Source organism: Pocillopora verrucosa, chromosome 4 (assembly GCF_036669915.1).
Source record: "Pocillopora verrucosa isolate sample1 chromosome 4, ASM3666991v2, whole genome shotgun sequence".
NCBI classification, from domain to species: Eukaryota; Metazoa; Cnidaria; class Anthozoa; order Scleractinia; family Pocilloporidae; genus Pocillopora; species Pocillopora verrucosa.
This window is the reverse complement of record NC_089315.1, coordinates 4207448-4227425: the sequence shown is the minus strand read 5'-3', so window position 1 is coordinate 4227425 and position 19978 is coordinate 4207448. Positions and strand designations below refer to the sequence as shown.

Here is a 19978-nt window from a genome sequence, read left to right as displayed (position 1 = left end):
ACATGGGCAGTAGTGGAAATAAAGCCCGAGAAAAATTCAGGGCTAAACAGGAGTTGAATCTAAGATTCAGAGTAAGGCCTTGCTATTCTCCCAAACTTGTTTAATAGAAGTAATGTTTTCCTTAGGTTTGCAGTATTTCAGCAAATTTGTCAGTTCACTGATCTTCCATGCAGTAAGTGTACTGTAAAATTAACAAAAAAACTCGATACCCAATGTTCATAAGCGTTTCACTCCATCTGTGCAGGTATTCTTTAATCGGTCAAACTTGTCATTTAATAATCGGGATTGAATAAGAAGTAAGAGATCGGTAAGGTCAACAGTCACCTGATCGGAATGCATGTCACAAATTGTTATATTTGTAAGGACAAATTGATTTTGGTGGAAGTTCTAGATTTGACGCATTTTCTATTTGAATTACAGAAGAGTTTGGCAGATCTAAATCAGCGCGGTGAATATTCTCTCTAGCAAATCTCAGAAAACTGAACCAAAATCTCCTCTGAATATATGGCCGTTTCTACAAGTGCTGTGTAGAGTGAAGAGATTGATCGATGTGTTTTGAGATTTCCGCCGCGAAATCATGTCGAATAACGATTTCTTAACAAAGCCTTGGACCTTAAATGGTCATATCGTTTGCTAAGACTTCAGGAGAGAATGATCAGTGGCCAGAGAAATCTTGCAGACGAATTACTCCTTTAGAAATTGTTTTGGACATTTCTGTGGAAATCGCTTCGAAAATCCCTTCAGATCTTTTTGGAGTGCTCTCTGCGTGTTTTATGCTTGATCTTCGTCGCCAGATGTGGTGTTTATGCTTAAATGAACACTGAAACTCTGGATGCAAACAGAACGATATTTAATCAACATGCAAGACGATACACGACTACCAAAAAACTCCCTTTTCTTTTAAACCGAGTGTGCATTCCGAACACTGTGATTGACAGCTGTCAGAACCGATACAATAGTTATTCATAAACCGTTTGTTCTGGAAAGTACGCCAATGTAATCTTTAAATAACCTAGCTCAGTCAGTTAGCAAAGTATGACGTAATGTCTCATTTTGGTAAGAACAATTTTGGCGAAAGTCCAGGATTTGACGCAGTTACGATTTGATTCACAGAAAGTCCGGCCGCTGCAGATCAACACTGTGAGTATTTCCTCTTGCAAAACTTATCAAAATCTGAATGGATAGCAAGTTTTACACTCAAAGCTGTAATATAAAGCGAGGAATTGGGTCTATAGTGGTTGGCCTTGATTATAAACCCCTGGAAATAATTCTGTAAAATTCTTAGCACACCACAATCCCAAAGCCAAACCTCCCGAGAAAAGTTTCTTTCCGTTTTTTTGCCTTGTTTTGGTTGTTCTACTTCCTACATGAGAGTGTTCACTTGATGTTACGGGGACGTCAACCATACCCCTTACAAGCCTTACTGATTACGATTTTTTAAGGTCTAGAGTTTAACAGCGGTAACTATTTGTCAAAAGTAAGTCTTCCTAGTTCAAGGTTTAATCTAGAGATGAATTAAGAATTCTATACTACTGCTAACTTGGCTCAAAGTTTAAGCACCCTGTGCTCGAAACTTTTGCAGCTGATCACTCATCCGCTGGAAAGAAAAAAAATAGATGAATAAACAAATAGTACATCATTTAATGACGATTACCATTTTGCAGACTCAAGCACCTTCGGGATTGAATTTGCATTTGATTGAATAAGAAGATTTATTATGTCTCTAAGAACAAATAAGTTGGGCGGAGGCTAGTTCCTGCTTTGACGCAGTTTCGATTTCATTTACAAAAAGATCAAATAGTTCTTTATCAACAAGGTGAGTATTCTCTTTGGCAAATCTTTGGAAGTTCAACCGAATCTTTTTCCTGAATATAAAGCCGTTTGCAGCTGCTGCATAGAGCAAAGTAAAGTGTTGTCCATTCAGTTTATAAAACAAAATAAAGCGTTGTGCATTCACTTTGCCTTGAGTCGATGTATTTAGGGATAAGCACCGCGAAGTCAAGATGAGTACCGATAGCAATTTTGTCCAAAAAAAACATTGAACCTTACATGATCATTACGACTGTTAAGAACGGGGAAGGAAAGGACGATCACGACTAGGACGGAGGTGGCCATCTTATGGAAGAATTACTTCACAACAATCACAACGGCAAATCTAGTCACCGGCTGAGTTGTTTTCAGTTCAATTACCATATGATTTCTTGATCTTGGAAATAAAAAGCTACTTTACATATGGATAGCAATAGTTCTGTAAGAAATAGTGAACTCATCAGAGATATGTGATGTTTGTACCTCATGAAATGGTAGCAACTCGCTTAATAAGAGGGAGACTTTTACCGCTTTCACTTATGAGATTCAAGAGTGATTCAAAGTTTGGGTCAAACGCGGCTACTATATTCATATATTCAGTTAAGTGCTGCATGAATAGCACCAGCCAAATAACTGTCGTCTGGTAACGAAAAGCAGTCGAATTGAGAAAATGAATGTTCCACTTCTCAGAAATCGCACCGATGCTAAAAGCATAGGGGAGTTAAAGATAACCTGCTCTATAGAAATCTACTTACCACGAACACAAACCAGTCATTTTGTTCACCAAATTTTGGATGTTATACCTTGTTTAAATAAATGACAGGCACGGGTGGATGCGATTGGAGAGATGAACAAGTTTAGTAACATGGCGTAACATTTTTGGTTTGTGACGCTTTCACGGCAGTCTCCTTAATTTGGTCAGATAAATTATATATGCTCGAAATTTGAGAATTATGCTTTTGAGAGTCAACCTTGAAAGTGTAGCATTATGCATAAAATTCCGCTCAACGTAATTACAACTTTTAAGAGACCCTCAACCTCCCCTCCCCCATTCCTACCACCAAAATTCCTACCACCATTCCTACCGAATTTCAGAACACAATATTTTACTGGATTGAATTCTTTAAGTGAAAGCAAAAGAAGGAGGCCCACCGTTGAAATTGCTCAGAATTTATCTCTTGTTGAACTGTTACATTAAGGGAATTTTTGAGAAGTTTAGTCCTTAAGCCCACATTATGCTCGATGCTGTGACTGTTTTATGGCCAAAATTATGCCAGCATAATTTATCTGATCCTACTCCTAAGTTCCGTCACCCAGCACGTTCTGATGGCAAAGAGAAAACACAATGCACGATAAAAATAAATAAATAAATAAGTAGCTGGAAGGAATACTCCAACACTACAGACTTGTAGCTCTTTCATATAGCTTTCTACAGTCGACACAAAGGTTTCATTTCCTTATCTTTCAAATGTTTTTGTCTCATCCTCAGCTCAGTTCTTTAGGTTGAAACCCAAACTGAAGACGTCGTTGCAACGTAAACTCATCGGTGGACTTTTTGTCGTGTTTTAGGAACGAAAGTCTTTCACAAGGCTCTATCGTATAAAGCTATCGTCTGAGGTTTGTTTAGCGTGACTTCATCGTTACATATTTATATAATTTCATGCAGGTATCGCTTCGAAGAAGACGTGTAAAGGTAATTTTTCATTCAAAGACTTCGTAAGGCGTGTTTTTTTCTCCAATCTTGTCTCATAGTGGTGATGTTTTCTCCAAGCTAGAAGTATATCCCAACATTTTCATTAGTTCATAGATCTTCCATGCACTTTTGAGTTATGAAAGAGTTTCGTACCCAGCGTTTAAAAAACGACTCCAGCTTTACCAATATTCCTGAATCGATCAAACTTCTTTTATGAGCCGTGACGTCTCCGCACAAGGCTCTCTCCGTGACGTCTCCGCAGGAATATTATCTGAGGGGTAGGTTAGACGCTGACCTGTTATTCTGTTGACCTTGAAAGCGCATTACCTATTTTCTAAGATCAGTTCCTGTACTTACTGTGTCTTTGTCATAGGACATTCGAGTGTAAGTACTAATATATACTGCATTTATGTCTGTTTCGATTATCATTTTTCAGATTTTGAGGATATAGGTTGGTTTGTCCACTTTGTGTTGTTTTTTTCAAGCAAACATGGCGACAGAAGCAGGTCACAGCTCGGAAATTGCTGCGAGTGAATACACAGGAAACAGCTCACCTGCCGATGAGAACACACCGCTAGTACGAGAGGCTAATACAACGAGTCGCCAACACAGACTTTGTGAGCATTTTAACTGTCGCCATTTCTTACTAATTGGCCTTTCTTTACTGTCCTTAGCTGAGGTGGTTGTACTCATGACAGGGGTAATACTTTTAATCAAGAGCAAAAAAAACACTGTTCCCTTTGAAGTGCTTATTTCCTTGAATGTAGTAGAAACTGTGAATTGTTTTTTTTTCCTGATAATCATTGTAAAATCCCCATCGTTCGTCGGTTTCTCAACAGTTCTTAAGGGTCTATGTTGTCTGCCAAATTTTTGGAGCCTGCTTTTATTTTTTATAATCCATTTGATTGGTGCCTTAATCATTATATTCTATGTAAGTAAAGTGTACATTCTTGAAATCTTCAATTACCTTTCTATGATGATATTAGTTGTATTTCTAAATCACACTAAGCTTCGTTATACGATACGAGGTCGCACGTGGGTGTATAGAATGCTTAAGGGAACTTTAATTATTTTTTGTTTCCACCTTTTCTTCCCTGTGGTCTCTAACATAATTGAGATAAGTATTAAATTGATGGAAAATGTATATATCTGGGATACGATAGGGACCCAAATCATTAACGACATTTTTTTTTTGCCATTTTGCAAAAAAATCATTGAACTCCTTTGGCAAAAAATCTTCTTCGATGAAAAGTGTATCATTGGTGAGATAAGGAGAAATAGAGACACACGGAAAAGTACTTTCGTCGTTTAACTCAATTGTTATTTTCTGCATTTCTGTCAGGTTTATGAAAATATAGGTTTTTCATCATTTAGCTTCCATTAATAGTTTGTGTGACAGGACATTTTTAATTAGTTTCTCTATCAAAAGTAAATTCAGGAATGCATTAGTTTTCACTCAGACTACAAGGTGAGATTGAGACAGCTTGCACCACTATCTTAACCAATCAAGTGCAATTGTGTGTATTTGATATCTTACCAGGGTCAAAGCCGTCTGCAGCTTCGCCCCGAATTACAATTAATGAAAAGTCAAGGTAACTGCGCCTTGACTCTTGGTTGAAAAGACACCGTTAAATACGACCTAACTCTTTAAAAGGGCTTTTACAGTCACATATCATTTTTTTTTCTTTTTTCCATTGTAACATAGTCATGGTCTTATTTAGACCATATGATAATGATCAATGTATCTTAATTTATATTTTAGCCACCTAAGGTTTGATTTTTCTGCTTTTATTTATATTCTTACTTCGCTGTTATTGTTATCAATGTAACAAAGAAGTAGTTATTAAAACTTTTCAGCCAGGTTTGTGTCAGATAAGATAAATTATCTGGATAATTAATTTGCTCATAGATTAGATAGGGTGATCTTCGCATCTGCTGGGGAGCATAGGGTGTCGACCACAGATCTACACCGGACCCTGCTTTTAAATATTCTCCTTGCATCTAAACAAGTGTTGATCATATTTTTACATTTTTTTTCTGGCAACTGAAGAGGGTTCCGGTAAAAGTAGTTTCCTCTAGAACTGAAGTAATTTACTCTGTTTTGTAAAGTAAGTGTAAATAAACTGCTTAACCTTTTGTTTTTATTTTATTTTATTTTTTGTTATTCGATTTGTTTGTATCCATTCCTCTCCATTATGTCTATATTCGGGTAGAGGAGGAAGGGGGAAAGCGGGGAGAGGCTGGGCACATTGGATGATCATTGCCGATGAGGAAGTTGTGATGACAGTTTTCTACTTATAATTCGAGCTTTTCCACACAGTCATCTCTCATTAGGGGCGTCTAAATGAATACCTGTAGGTGTGTTAATCTAACTTTTACATGAAAAACACGTGTGATTTGGCGGTTCGATTTCTTCTTACAATTATTACTGTAATTAGTGCCTCTGATTAAAGAAATGGTTAACCGTGGAGTCTCTGTGGCTCAGTGGTATAACTACAGGGCGCGGATTCCGCAGGTCTGATGTTAGATTTCCCAAACGCTCGTGAAATGACGATAAAACATATTTCTAAGTGTGTTCTCTATTACTAAGAGCTTTGTTTGAGCAGTGCAAATGTACGTCACTAATAGGCGCTTTCAAGTTGGTCACGTCAGTACATGCAATTATGAAAGAGTTATCCTCTTGACTAGAGTGGTCAGACTTAAGTATGAAAACTGTAAACTTTCATTAGACTCGAGGTACTTCAATACTTTTAACTTTTGTCCATACGATATAGGTATGGCTATGGGAGTTAAGCTGTACAGATATAGAAATCTCAGTATCCCAGGTAAAAGACATCTTCTCCACAAGCTTCTCCACGCCCCTAAAAAAAAGTGATTTTCCCTTAATCATCTGCCAACTAAGCTCTAGTTTTCGTGCATAGTTATTAGCCGAATAATAAGAAAGTTGGATTTTCAAAGAAAATAAACAGGGGAAAAAGTTATTCATTAACCGTTTGTTCTGGTTAGTAGGCTAATGTAATCTTAAAAATAACCTAGTCCAGTCAGCAAAGCATGACGTAATGTTTAATTTTGGTAAAAACAATCTTGGCGGAAATCGAAGATTTGACGCAGTTGATTTGATTTACAGAAAGTCAGGCCGGTGCAACAAGTAACACGTTGAATATTTCCCCTTGCAAAATCAATCGACATTGATAGAAATTTTTGCAGCCATTGCATAAAGCGGAAGGAATTGGGTCTTACGTGGTTCGCCTTGATTATAAAACCCTTAAACTAATTAAGGAGTCAAACACTCGACGGCCCCTCTAGTTTACACACACGTCTCCCTTGTCCTCTGATCGTTTATTACTAATCGTTATACGTGACTTAAGTTTATCATCCAATATTATGTCCATTAAAACCGCTGTTTAACGCTTCAAAATAAGGTAACCAACACAACAGCTAGAAAAATGAAACCAACTTATGATTATAAGACATTACAGCAGGAGCAATTTTCTGATGAGGAGTTTTTCGGAAAAAATAAAACAAAATGAAATAAAAACCCAACAACAAAGCAGTTTCGCGTAGTAGTTTGACGTGATCTTTATCTAGCGAAAGTCCCGGATGTACTATACTGCTGCGCTCTCACGTTTTATAAATACTTGTACGTTAATGTTTGTTTTCATTACGGGCAGTCGAACGAAAAAGAAACAAATTATCGCAACATCTATCCATAAATCGCTTTGTCCGAGCTTGATCATAGATGGTCAGAGGTCAGAGAAAAGCTAAAAAAGAAAAGCGAAGGTAGGAATGGGTGATTATTGTCACGCATCTACGAGACAGATTAATCATGAGCTAGTACTCTCCAGAGTTTATAGATCAGGCAGTAAATAGACAGCATAGTCCAGCTCAGGGCAGTCTTTTTTTCGTTTTTGATACGAGCAAGGTCAAACACGGCTACCAAATTCATATTTTGCTAGGTGTCACATGAATAGCACGAGTCACATAACTGTCGCGAGTCAGGTAAAGATCGTCACTAAAAACACTGAAAAAAGAGCGGTCGAATTGAACAAATTAATGTTCTACTTCTTAGTTATCGCACCGATACTAAAACATAGGGGAGTTAAGAGTAATCTTAAAAAATTTGGTCGTGAGTCTTTTTAAATTTTTGCAACCGTGTGCGATTGTTTGCGATCATATTTAAAACCTGCTCTACAGACATCCACTTAACACAAACACCTGATTTGATTAGAAATTTTATGTACCAAATTGTAGATGTTATATCTTGTTGAAACAAATAACAGGCTCGTACGGGTGGATAAGATTAGAGAGATGAACAAATTAGTAAAATGGCGTGACATTTTTGGTATGTGACGTTTTCCCAGAAGTATCCTTAGTATGGTCAAATAAATTATGCTGGAAATTTGAGCATCATACTTTTGAGCGTCACCTCTGGAAACATAGCATTATGCTGAAAATTAAGCTCAACTTAATAATTAAAAATAACAGCTTTTAAGAACCCCTCAACCTCCCCTTTCCGATTTGTTCTAACAACAGGTAAAACTTACTTAGGTTAAACATTTTGGCGTACTGAATTTTAAACAAAATACTTCACTGGATCAAATTCCTTTAGTTGAAAGCAAAAAAGCAGGCTCACTGTTGACATTGCTCAGGATCTCTTGTTGACCCGTTACATTGAGGGAATGTAACGGGAAACTATCTGAAGCATTATGCTCGATGCTCTGACTGTATTATGGCCAAAATTTATCTGACCCTACTTCTTAGTTCTGTCACGCACTGAGTACGCTCTGGTGGAAAAGAAAACACAGTGCATGACAAAAACAGAAGCTGGAAAAAAGAATTCTCGCACACTGCAGATTTGTGACCCTTTAGTATAGCTTTCGATAGTCGACGCAAAGGTTTCATTTCCTTTCCTTTCAAATGTTTTTGTCTCATCCTCAGCTCGGTTCGTGAGGTCGAATCCCAAATTAGAGACGTCGTTTTTACGGTAAATTCATCAGTGGACTTTTCCAAATTATTCCGTCGTCGTGGTTTAATACCATATCAGGCTATCTTTATGGATCCCCAGTTTTGTTTAGCTTGACTTCAACGGTTTTTCTCATAATTTTATTCAGGTATCGCTTCACAGGAGACGTGACAGTAGTTGAAAGGTCATTTTTTATTCAAAGATTACGTAAGTCGTGTTTTTTCTCCATTTTGTTTATATAATGGTAGTATTTTCTCCAAGCTTGAATTATTCCAACATTTCCATCCGTTCATAGATCTTCTATGCACTTTTGAGTTTAAAAAAGCTTCGTAGCCAGCGTTTAAAGAGCGACTCCACCTGTACCAATATTCCCTAATCGATCAAACTTCTCATATGAGCTGTGACGTCTCCGCACGAGGCTTTTCCAAACTGCGTTTAGATGCTGGATCATGAGAATATCACCTGAGGGTTAGGCATCACCCACCTGTTATTCTATTGGCCCTGAAAGCACATGGCCCATTTTCTGTTTTTTTTACATGGAACGTCGTGCTTGAGAACTCAGATCAGTTTCTGTACCTTACTTCAGTTCTCTCCTGTGATTGTGTCTTTGTCATGGGACATTCGAGTGTAAGCATTGATATATAATGCATTTATGGATGTTTGGACTATCATTTTCCAAATCTTGCGGAAGAGGAGGAGAAGAAGAGGCCAATTCTACATCTTGCCAACACAGACTCTGTGAATATTTCAACTGTCGCCATTTCTTACTTGGTGTTTTTTTTACTGTTTTTGTTTGCTGTGGTGGCTGTGTTTACATCAGTCGTAAAATATGGTATGCTTAACGTAAACTCCACCAATACCTCACAAGAACACTATTAAGTACGTTATATTATCGCAATTATGAAGATAGCCTTAAACTTAGTAGAAATTATAAATTGCTGTTTTTTTCCTGGGAATCATTTTAAAATCCCCGTCATCGTCGGTTTCTCAACAGTTGTTAAAGATCTGTGTTGTCTGCCAAATTTTTGGGCCCTACTTTTATTTTTTCTTCTCTATTTGATTGGTGCCTCAATAAGTATTCACATTTCTGATGGATTGCACAAGAATTGTACACAATATGAAAGTTTTCGCATGATATATAAATGCCGTAATGTATTCAAATTAGTAGTTGAAATTATTCTTGAAATCTTGAATTTCTTTACAATGATGATATTAGTTGCATTTCTAAATCATACTAATCTTCGTTATACGATATCAGGTCGAGCGTGGGTGTATAGAATGCTTAAGGGAACTTAAGTTATGTTTTATGTCCGCCTTTTCGTCCCCGTGGTCTCCAACATAACGATTATAAGTATTGCTTTGATTTATGGCCCAAATGAAAACAAGGGCATACTAAGGGCCCAAATCATTAACGACATTTTGTTATTGCCATTTTGCAAAAAAATCATTGAACTCCTTTGGCAAAAAATCTTTCTCGATGAAAAGTGTATCATTGGTAAGATAAGGAGAAATAGGGGTAAACGCCAAATTACTTTCGTCGTTTAACTCGATCGTAATTTTCTGCATTTCTGTCAGGTTTATGAAAATGTAGGTTTGTAATACCTTTGGTAATTAGTTTGACAGAACATGTTTGATAAATTAGTCTAGGGAAGGTAATTCAGGAATGCATTGGTTTTCACTTAGTCTACAAGGTGAGATTGAGACAGGTCGCGCCACTATCTTAACCAATCAAGTGCAATTGTTTGTATTTGATATCTTACCAGGGTCAAAGCCGTCTGCAGCTTCGCACCGAATTATAATTGAAAGTCAAGGTAATTGTGCCCTGAATCTTGATTGAATAGACACTGTTAAATACGACCTAGATCTTTAAAGGGGCTTCAACAATCATACATCATTTTTTTCCACTGTAACATAATCATGGTCTTATTCAGACCATAAAATAATTATCAATGTAACCTAATTTATATTTTAGTCACTTAAGGTTTGATTTTCCTGCTTTTTGTCATATTTTGTTACGCTAGTTATTGTTATCAATTTAAGGAAGTTTAGTTATCAAAATTTTTTCAGCCACGTTTGTGTCAAATAAGATAAATTATGTAGATAAAGTGCTTAATTTGGTTATAGATTAGATGAGGTGATCTTCGCTCCTGCTGAGCGCATAAGGCGTCGACTACAGATCTACACCGCTTTTTATGATGTTCTTTTTGCCTCCAAACGAGTGTTGATCATGTTTGACATTTCTTTCTGGCAATTGAAGAGAGTTCCGGAAAAAAGTAGTAACCTCTAGAATTGAAGTAGTTTACCCTATATTGTAAAGTAAGTTTAAATAAACTGCTTAACCTTTCGTTAATTTTTGTTATTTTATTTGTCTGTATCCATTTCTCTCCATTCCTCTTCATTATGTCTATATTTGGGTAGGGGGGGGGGGGAGAGGGGGGGCACATTGGAATGACCATTGCCGACGTTAAAATGGTCCAAAAAAATATTGGGTAAAAGAAAAGGTCCAAAAAATTATCCAAAAAACGGTCCAAAAAATAGTCCAAAAAAATAGTCCAATGGTCTAAAGGTCCACTCCATATATTACCCCATGACTGTAACGTTATAAACGATAATAATAATAATTGTTGTACTAGATTTTATGATCGTTTTCATTATTACTATTATCATTATCACAATTATTATTATTATCTCTATTTCAACAAAGGAATTCATCCATAGTTTATCACTCCACCTTCCGAGGGTTGTCCAAATCATATCGTAGTGTGTTCATTTTTTAGCTATTGGCTTAAAGAGGAGGCATCAGCTGAATAACTCTCTTTCTTCACATTGAATCAGGTAATTATAGTCTAAACCGTTTTAGTTGCTGTTTAACGAATTCAAAATGTGTACCGACTAATTCGATAAGCAATTTTCAGGACAAGCCAAGCATGACAAGCAGCTATACATAGTTTTGATAAAGGAAACTCGAGTTTCAACAGTTTTCCATATGACCTCCAATTCAAGCGCATACAGAAATGATTTTCATATATTCGCACTCGTGGATTCATCACTTCCCGAGTTTATTAAGAACCAACATAATGACCAGCTCTCAGTTGTATCGCAGAGGTCATGGGTTCAAATCCCGTACAGGCCTGATATTTTTCTCTTGCCTATTTTCACCACTGCTCATGTAGTATTCATTAACGCGACGATCGCTTTCATATTCATTATCAATTCAGTTGATAAAACCAAACTACAATCTGTGACTGAGGTAACCGCAACCTTCCAATACTACGATTGAAAAAAAAAAGAAAGAAGAACAGTTATTGAGGTGGGAGAACGATGAGGTTGAAACTAAAAAAATACAAAATTATATCAATTGATTAAGTAAAGGTGATAGGAAAGAAATACAGCCAACTTAAAACGAAGATACTTACATTGTTACGATTACTCACAAACTGCACTTGATGAGAAAACACTGTCCGAAGATGAAAAGAATAGCGTGAGTACTGTTCGAAAGCGAACTGCGACTAGCGCGACTACAGAGGAAAAAAAAAATTAAGGACCTCCTGAACAGAGAAAACTTAATTTATATACACAGAAAAAACTGAAATTAATGCATGCGAAACGACTTACTGAAAATGTTATTGACGCCAATAATTACGAACGAAACAATAATGAACGAAAGTATGCGATATGGAAAAGATAAGAAGCTAAATGACCGGTGGAAAAAACCATAAATTGAGACGAAGCGAAACAGCAACAACACTCTAGAGACACCCTCTTACACAGTCGAACTTGTATAAAGCGGCACCCTATTAAGCTGTCACCCTGTATTAAGCCGTGAATGGTCAAAGTCCCGAAATTATTTCCCCTAATTCATTGTAATTTTCCCCTCTGCTGAGCGGTCACCTCTATTAAGCGTTCACCCTTTATTGGGTCCCAACGGCTTTTTGGTATTGTCCACCACCTTTATTGAACGACCACTGAAAACGGAACCACTCAAATAAACTAAAAATAATCTTTGTATCTTGCAATACTCCCTGCCGGCGCAGTATCACAGTTTCTTATGAAATTACCCCTTACTCATCTTCATTATTAATTACTTAATTCTAAACAATTTTTGGAACAGGTTATTTCTACTCGAACATCATATAATCAAACGAAGATCACAGCTCAAACATTGTGACATCAGACGACCGTCGAAACATCAGCACCCCAGATGAAACTACTCCGCTAACTCAAAGCGGCAGAAAATTGAGTTCACCATACAAATACTGCCGATATTTCTCCCCTCAGTGTTTCGGTTTAATTGGGCACTTTCTCTCGCTCTCAGCGGAAGTGGTTATGTTTATTTTAAGCGTAACTTACTTTTGGCTTATGATGATTCCACTGTATTCTTGGAAAATGAAATATGCAAACAAGTTGACTCATGATGGGCAAGTGTCAAACGAAAAATTTCTGGACTCTCACATGCCTTTGCACGTGACGATGCCGCAAACCATCCCGAAAAAGCTAAGGACGCTAACCAGAACCTAATCCTAAGCAACGCAAGCTCAAGCTCCAGCGAAAGAGAAGTGTTTCATGCATTTCATATCGCCTCTAAATCTATAGAAACATTAAACTGCTGTATTTCTCTGTCAGTCATTGTGGGAACACTACGGTTTGTCGATTTCTCAAAGGTTCTGAAGAGGCTGATTTGGACTTATATGATATTTTTTCTTATGCTCAATTTGTCATCTGACGTAATCAGTATAAACTCTTGTAAATTTAGATTTTGAGTGCAATGGTAAGCATGGTAAGTTTACTAAATTGTACATTGCTGGAATTGTGACTGAGATGCTGAATATTTGTACGATGATGATAGTAGTTCTAGTTCTAAATCACACCAAGCTTCGTAAATCATTCCAAGGTCGTTCGTTTGTACTGCTCAAGGGAGCGTTAATTGTGTTTTGTTTTCGTTTTGCTCCCTATATTCTTCACTCATTAACTGGGAACGCTTATTTCTTACGTTTTAAAAATGACGACTTTATAAACAACACACTTTGCTCGGTTATTTAGTATTGCCTTTTTACTAAAAAGTAATAGAAATGCTTTGGAAAAAAATATTCCATGATGAAAAATTCATCATTGGTGAGATTCAGAGCAGTGATGGCGATGACCGAAATATCTCCACCGTTTAATTTAGCATAATCGGGAAGTGATTTTAATTTGATGATGGCTAAGGTTTTCGAAATGCTTTAAAATGTCGACAAAAAATTGTTTTTTTCAATTTTTACGGGAGAAAGTTACATTGATACAATTTGGCAGAAGAAAACTCTCAGAGAGCTTTTACATAACGCAAATGTTTTCTTGGTTGCCCTTTCCATTTCCTTAATATTCCCCACTATCAGTATCATTTTTTAAAGCAACGTCAGATTACACTCAATGTTTAGTTCTTCCATGTCACAAGACCTAATAGGATACAGCTTCTTTAGCCAGGTTCCTCAGACAAATGATGAAGACAATACTTATCAAAAAGAGAGATTTTGGAAAGTAGCAGAACAAAACGAGCAAAGAACCGAAGATCTCAAGTTGAAGATTAGTTCTTGTTTAGTTTTTTGCTTGAATACATATTTCAGCGTATTAAAAAAAAACACACACACAAAAAAACTCTACCAACTAGCTTCTAGTTGGTTTGAAAACCATTGGAAGAGAATTAACTTCCACTTTTCCCTAATGTGAGAGCGACATGCAAACAAACCAGGTTACGTTTTAACTGCTTAACATATATTTTCTTGCCGAAGTGTTTGTGTTTTTTTTAATTTTTCTAAAATTTTTTAAAAATTTTTTTTTATCATAAACAGTACGTACTTCTGGATCGACCCTCTGCCTTAATTTTCCCACGAGAAAGACGAGAGAAATATCTCAGTGGCTGATACGATCCACCTGCAACCTGAGATTTCACCACGAGCATCTGTTATTTATAGAGAGATAACATTAAAAGGTGCAACTACCTTTGATTTTATGGGAACAATAAATTGTTAATAAGTTGGATACTCAAACACACAGAAACGAGAACTTCTTCTTCAGTTCGTCGTGGTAACAAGTCAAAAACAGAATCCGAGTTGCCACAAAATCAAAAGTGAAGCCTGTTAAGCGAAAAGTGCAGCTTTATATCGGCTCAAGCGGAATAGTCAAAGTTCAAGAATTTCTCTTTTTTACCTATCGTGGTCAGGTCATGTGACAAAGGAAAAAATCGAAAATGAACATTCAAGAGAGACTTCACCTTTTCTACCTGTTCTTTGCTCCGGCTGTCATCTATTCAACTTTCTGGAAAAACGGAAAATTTATCAGCCAAGTTGAGCTTAAATTTCCCAAAAACAAATAGATAAGGAGCACTATCTGTTATATTAAGCCTATGATGAAACGAACTATATTTGAACAAACTTTTCCAGAGGAAGTCCCGGATTAGATTTAGTTTCGCTTTGATTTCCAAAAGCTCAGGGAGAGCAAAGGCGACCTCATCAATAGTTCTCTTCGCTTCTTGGAAAGTCATTGAATTTTCTGCAGATCAAGGCTGTTATTTGAACAAGTACCAAGTGGCAAAGTACAGCGATAGAAAATATTCAGATACCTAATGACTCAATAGAACTGAAGTTCAATCAAACTGCAACCCAGACAACCAAAGCGGAAGGAATGATATATCCGATTAGTACAGTTCTATTTCAGCTGTTTCGCGCTTACCATAGTCGCATGAATAAGAGTAGTTTATGGATAATCAGTACGAAATACTCATTTTAATTTCTTTCATTTTCATGACGTGACTCAGCGGCGGTATGATCAGGGGTTAAATCAAGAACTGAAACGAAGCGGAATGAATTTTCGTTACATGAGCACAAAGGCAAAATAGACAATTCAGTTTCTATAGGCCAACAGACAATATATATGTTGAAGCTTCGAAGAGGAATTTAGTCGTGTTGAAAACTTCCAAAGTACCGTAATATTCTCTCGGAACGAAAACCTCCGTGTATTTGGACGGTAGAAGTGTGCCTCGAAGCTAAGATTGGAGTGAAGTCAAGCTAATATCGTCGTGGAAAGGGATAAACAAAATGTAAAATCGTTAAATTAATAGCCTAATTGTGAACTTAGTACTACCTTTTCATTTAATTATTTCTTGATTTCTTTTTTCTTTTTATCGTCATCTAGATCTTTCCGAACATATTGACCGAGCTGATTTGGGTTCCTTATCACTGCCAGCAATTAGATTTGGGTAAGTGCCATGCTGACATGTTTTGGCTAAGTTAATTACGATTCGAGTATTTTCTCTGTCATGGTCTACTGGGTAGCGTTTGAGATTAACATGGCACGTTTCAGTTAGGATTGTCTGTAGTTTCCAGTTTCGAAGGAGTTTAAGGTAAATTGACTTTATCCACCCTCACCTAGATTCCCAAGAAAATGGATGAGCAGGAGCAATTTTCCGACGAGGAGCACTTCAAACTAACGAAAGTCCCGGATGCACTATAGTTTCGACTTAATCATCGTGCAACAGTCAGAGCAGTCGACTAAAACGCAATTTGCTTTCACAGAAGCTTTGGGTAGGTGCTGAGCTTTGTTTATAACAAACCATTTCTATCACCTATGCATAACATGACCAATAAGTGATAAGAAAAGGAAATGAAAAGATCGCACGGAAATTCAACGCAGTAGAGCTGCTTGATAACATAGCTAAGTGGAAGAAACAAATCTCTTCTGCGCTCTTACATAATATGAATAGTTAGGATGTTAATAAGGGAATAACATGACTTTTTGAGGGAATATTGTTTATTTGCGGCCGCGTAGTGTCATTTATTGTCATTTATTATCAATAAACAAGGCCAAATGATATCAAGAATGCGAGTTTTAATAATACAAGCTAAGTGAATGACGAATTCAAAGTCACTTCAAATCATCATGTAAGTGTTGATTGAACAAGCTATTAAAGAATCAACTCAGTCCAGTGAACTTATTGAAAATTACCGAAAAAATAAAAAAAAAAAACCGGAGTTTCGCAAATGAATGGTTTTCCCGCGTCAACACTAGGCTTACTCTAATTGGTTAAAATCCATCGGATGATGAACAAGAACCAATCAGCTGTAGGGCTGATAATGCATTAGCAGCCCGCTATTAGTCTTTTGCGGCCCGCTGAGCGTGTGTTTTGAAGAGGCCGATTTTCTATTTGGCCGCGTATATTGATAATAATGGTTGTTTGTTTACGGATAGCCTAACGAAAAAGAAACAAATTATTGCAACATCTAATTATAAATCGCTTAGTCTGAGCTCGAGCATGGATGGTCAAAGAAAAGTGAAAGAGAAAAGCGAAAGAAGGAATGGGTCATTATTGTCACGCATCTTCGAGACAGATTAATCAAGAGCCAGTACTCTCCAGAGTTCATAGGTCAGGAAGTAAGTAGACAGCATAGTCGAGCTTAGTGCAGTTTCTTTTCAAACACAGCTACTAAATTCATATTCCGTTAGGTGTTGCCTAAATAGCACGCTAGAGTCTCATAATTGTCGCGCATTTGGTAACGATCGTCACTAAGAACACTGAAAGAAGAGCGGTCGAATTGAGCAAATGAATGTAATTGCAAAGATGCTAAAAACATATGGGAGTTAAGAGTAATCTTCCGTGTGCGATTGTTTGCGATCATATTTAGAACCCGCTCCATAGAAATCCACTTAACACACTGAGACACCTGATTTGTGAACCAAATTGAAGACGTTATACCTTGTTTTAAAAAAACAGCAGGCTCGGACGGACGGATGCGATTGGAGAGATGAACAAATTAGTAAAATGGCGTGACATTTTTGGTATGTGACGTTTGCTCAGTAGTCTCCTTAGTATGGTCAGAAGATAAATTATGCTCGAAAATCTGAATATCACGCTTTTGAGCGTCACCCCTGGAAACATACCATTATGCTGATAATGCTCAACTTAATAATTCAAAATAACAGCTTTTATCACATAAACTGCGGTGTTACACAAGGATTTCCGGCCCTGAGAAAAGCCGTAACAACACACGAGAAAAAAATATCGCATTTTTTTTAAGAGTGTTGATATAGCCTATCAGCTGCTTACACGTCACTCACCTTTGGCGCCACTCGTTCAGGTTGATGAATGAACGGCAAACCGTTCACGATTCTCAATACAATTATGTCGGCTAAAACACTAAAAATCCGTATCGCCGACAGACAATGAGGTTCAAACTTTCCTAGAAGGGGAAGAAAACCAATATACTAAAATATATTAAATTTCTTAAGTGAAAGTTAAAAAACAGGCTCGCTGTTGACATTGCTGGGAAAGAAAACACAATGCATGATAAAAACAATAGCTGCAAAGAAGAATACTCGCACCCTGCAGACTTAAACCCCCGTAATCTAGCTTTCTATAATCGACACAAAGGTTTCATTTCATTACCTTTCACATGTTTTTGTCTCATCTTCAGCTCAGTTGTTGAGGTGGAATTCCAAACTAAAAACGTTGTTTCAAGGCAAATTCATTAGTGGACTTTTTCAAATGATTCTGCTGTCGTGTTTTAAGAACGAAAGGCTATCATAAAGCTATCGTATAATGCTTTCGTTATAGATCCTAAGGTTTCTTCAGCTTGAAGTCAACGTCACATATTTACAATTTTATGAGAGAAGACGTGTCACAGAAGACGTGTCATCAGCTGAAAGGTCATTTTTAATTCAAAGACTAAGTAAGTGGTGTTTTTTCTCCAATTTTATCTTATAGTGGTAATGTTTTCTCCAAGCTTGTAGTATCCCAATATTTTCATTAGTTCATAGATCTTCCATGCGCTTCTGAGTTATAAAGAAGCTTTGTACCCAGCGTTTAAAAAGCGACTCCGGCCGTACTAATATTCCTTAATCGATCAAACTTCTCATATGAGCCGTAACGTTTCCACATGAGGCTCTCTTCCCTGCCCCTTTCCAAACTGCTTGCAAGTGCTAGATCATAAGAATATCACCTGAGAGGTGGGCTGGACGCCCACCTGTTGACATTGAAAGAGCATGACTCATTTTCTGTTGTTTTTACATGGAAGGCCGTGCTAAAAAACTCTGATCAGTTCCTGTACCTTGCTTCAGTTCCCTCCCGTGATTGTGTCTTTGTCATGGGACATTCGAGTATAAGCACTGATATATACCGCATTTATGGCCGTTTCGATTATAATTTTTCAGATTTTGCGAAAATAGGTTGGCTTGTCCACTTTGTATTGGTTTTTTTCAAACAAACATGCCGACAGAAGCAGGTCACAGCTCGGAAATTGGTCCGAGTGAATACACAGCAAACAGCTTACCTGCCGATGAGAACACGCCGTTAGTGCGAGAGGACAATTTAACAAGCCGCCAACACAGACTCTGTGAGCATTTCAACTCTCGCCATCTTTTTCTTGACCTTTTTTTACTGTTTTTGTTAGCTGAAGTGGTTGTGCTTATAACAGGCTTAACTATTCTTTTTAAGAAATATACGAGCGGAAATTCTACAAATACCCCTCAAGAAATCTTAAAAGAACATTCCATCGACATGGAAGTGACTATGTCCTTGAGTGTAGTAGAAATTGTGAATTGTTGTCTTTTCCTGGGGATCATTGTAAAATCCCCATCATTCGTCGGTTTCCCAAAAGTTTTTAAAGAACTTTGTTGTTTGCCGAATTTTTGGACCCTGCTTTTATTTTTTATACTTTATTTGATTGGTTGCTCAATAACTATCCACAAGAGAGATGAATTGTACATGGAGCAGTGTGCACAAGATAATAATTTGTGCATGACTGATATGGGGTGTGACGTATTAAAATTAACCATTGTTGAAATGATTCTTGGAATATTGAATTTCTTTACAATGATGATATTAGTTGTATTTCTAAATCACACTAATCTTCGTTATACGATATCAGGTAGCGCATGGGTGTATAGAATGCTTAAGGGAACTTTAGTTATGTTTTGTTTCCGCCTTTTTGTCCCCGTGGTCTTCAGCGTAACGACCATAAGTATTGCTTTGATTAATGGCCCAAATGGAAAAGAGGACATACTAACGGCCAAAATCATTAACGAAATTTTGTTATTGCCATTTTGCAAAAAAATCATTGAACTCCTTTGGCAAAAAATCTTCTTCGATGAAAAGTGTATCGTTGGTAAGATAAGGAGAAAAAGAGGTACACGCCAAATTACTTTCGTCGTTTAACTCAATTGTAATTTTCTAAATTTCTGTCAGGTTTATGAAAATGTAGGTTTGTAAGACCTCTGGTAGTTAGTTTGACAGACCACATTTAATTAGTTTGTCTATTGAAAGTAATTCAAGAATGCATTGGTTTTCACTTAGACTACAAGGTGAGATTGAGTTAGCTCGCACCTCTATCTTAACCAATCAGGTGCAACTGTTGTTGTATTGATATCTTACCAGGGTCAAAGCCGTCTGCAGCTTCGCCTCGAATTATAATTGAAAGTCAAGGTTATTGCGCCCTGACTCTTAATCGTTAAATACGACCTAGATCTTTAAAAGGGCTTCAACAGTC

At 37.1% G+C, this 19978-nt stretch overlaps 1 long non-coding RNA gene across 1 annotated transcript; it reads left to right on the top strand.

The window, feature by feature from the left end:
* Positions 1-15406: 15406 nt before the first annotated feature.
* On the top strand, positions 15407-19473 carry LOC136280191 (uncharacterized). Its single transcript, XR_010717164.1, has 5 exons — positions 15407-15537; positions 15633-15696; positions 15870-16021; positions 18049-18163; positions 18645-19473. It is a non-coding gene; the product is annotated as an uncharacterized lncRNA (long non-coding RNA).
* Positions 19474-19978: the final 505 nt, after the last annotated feature.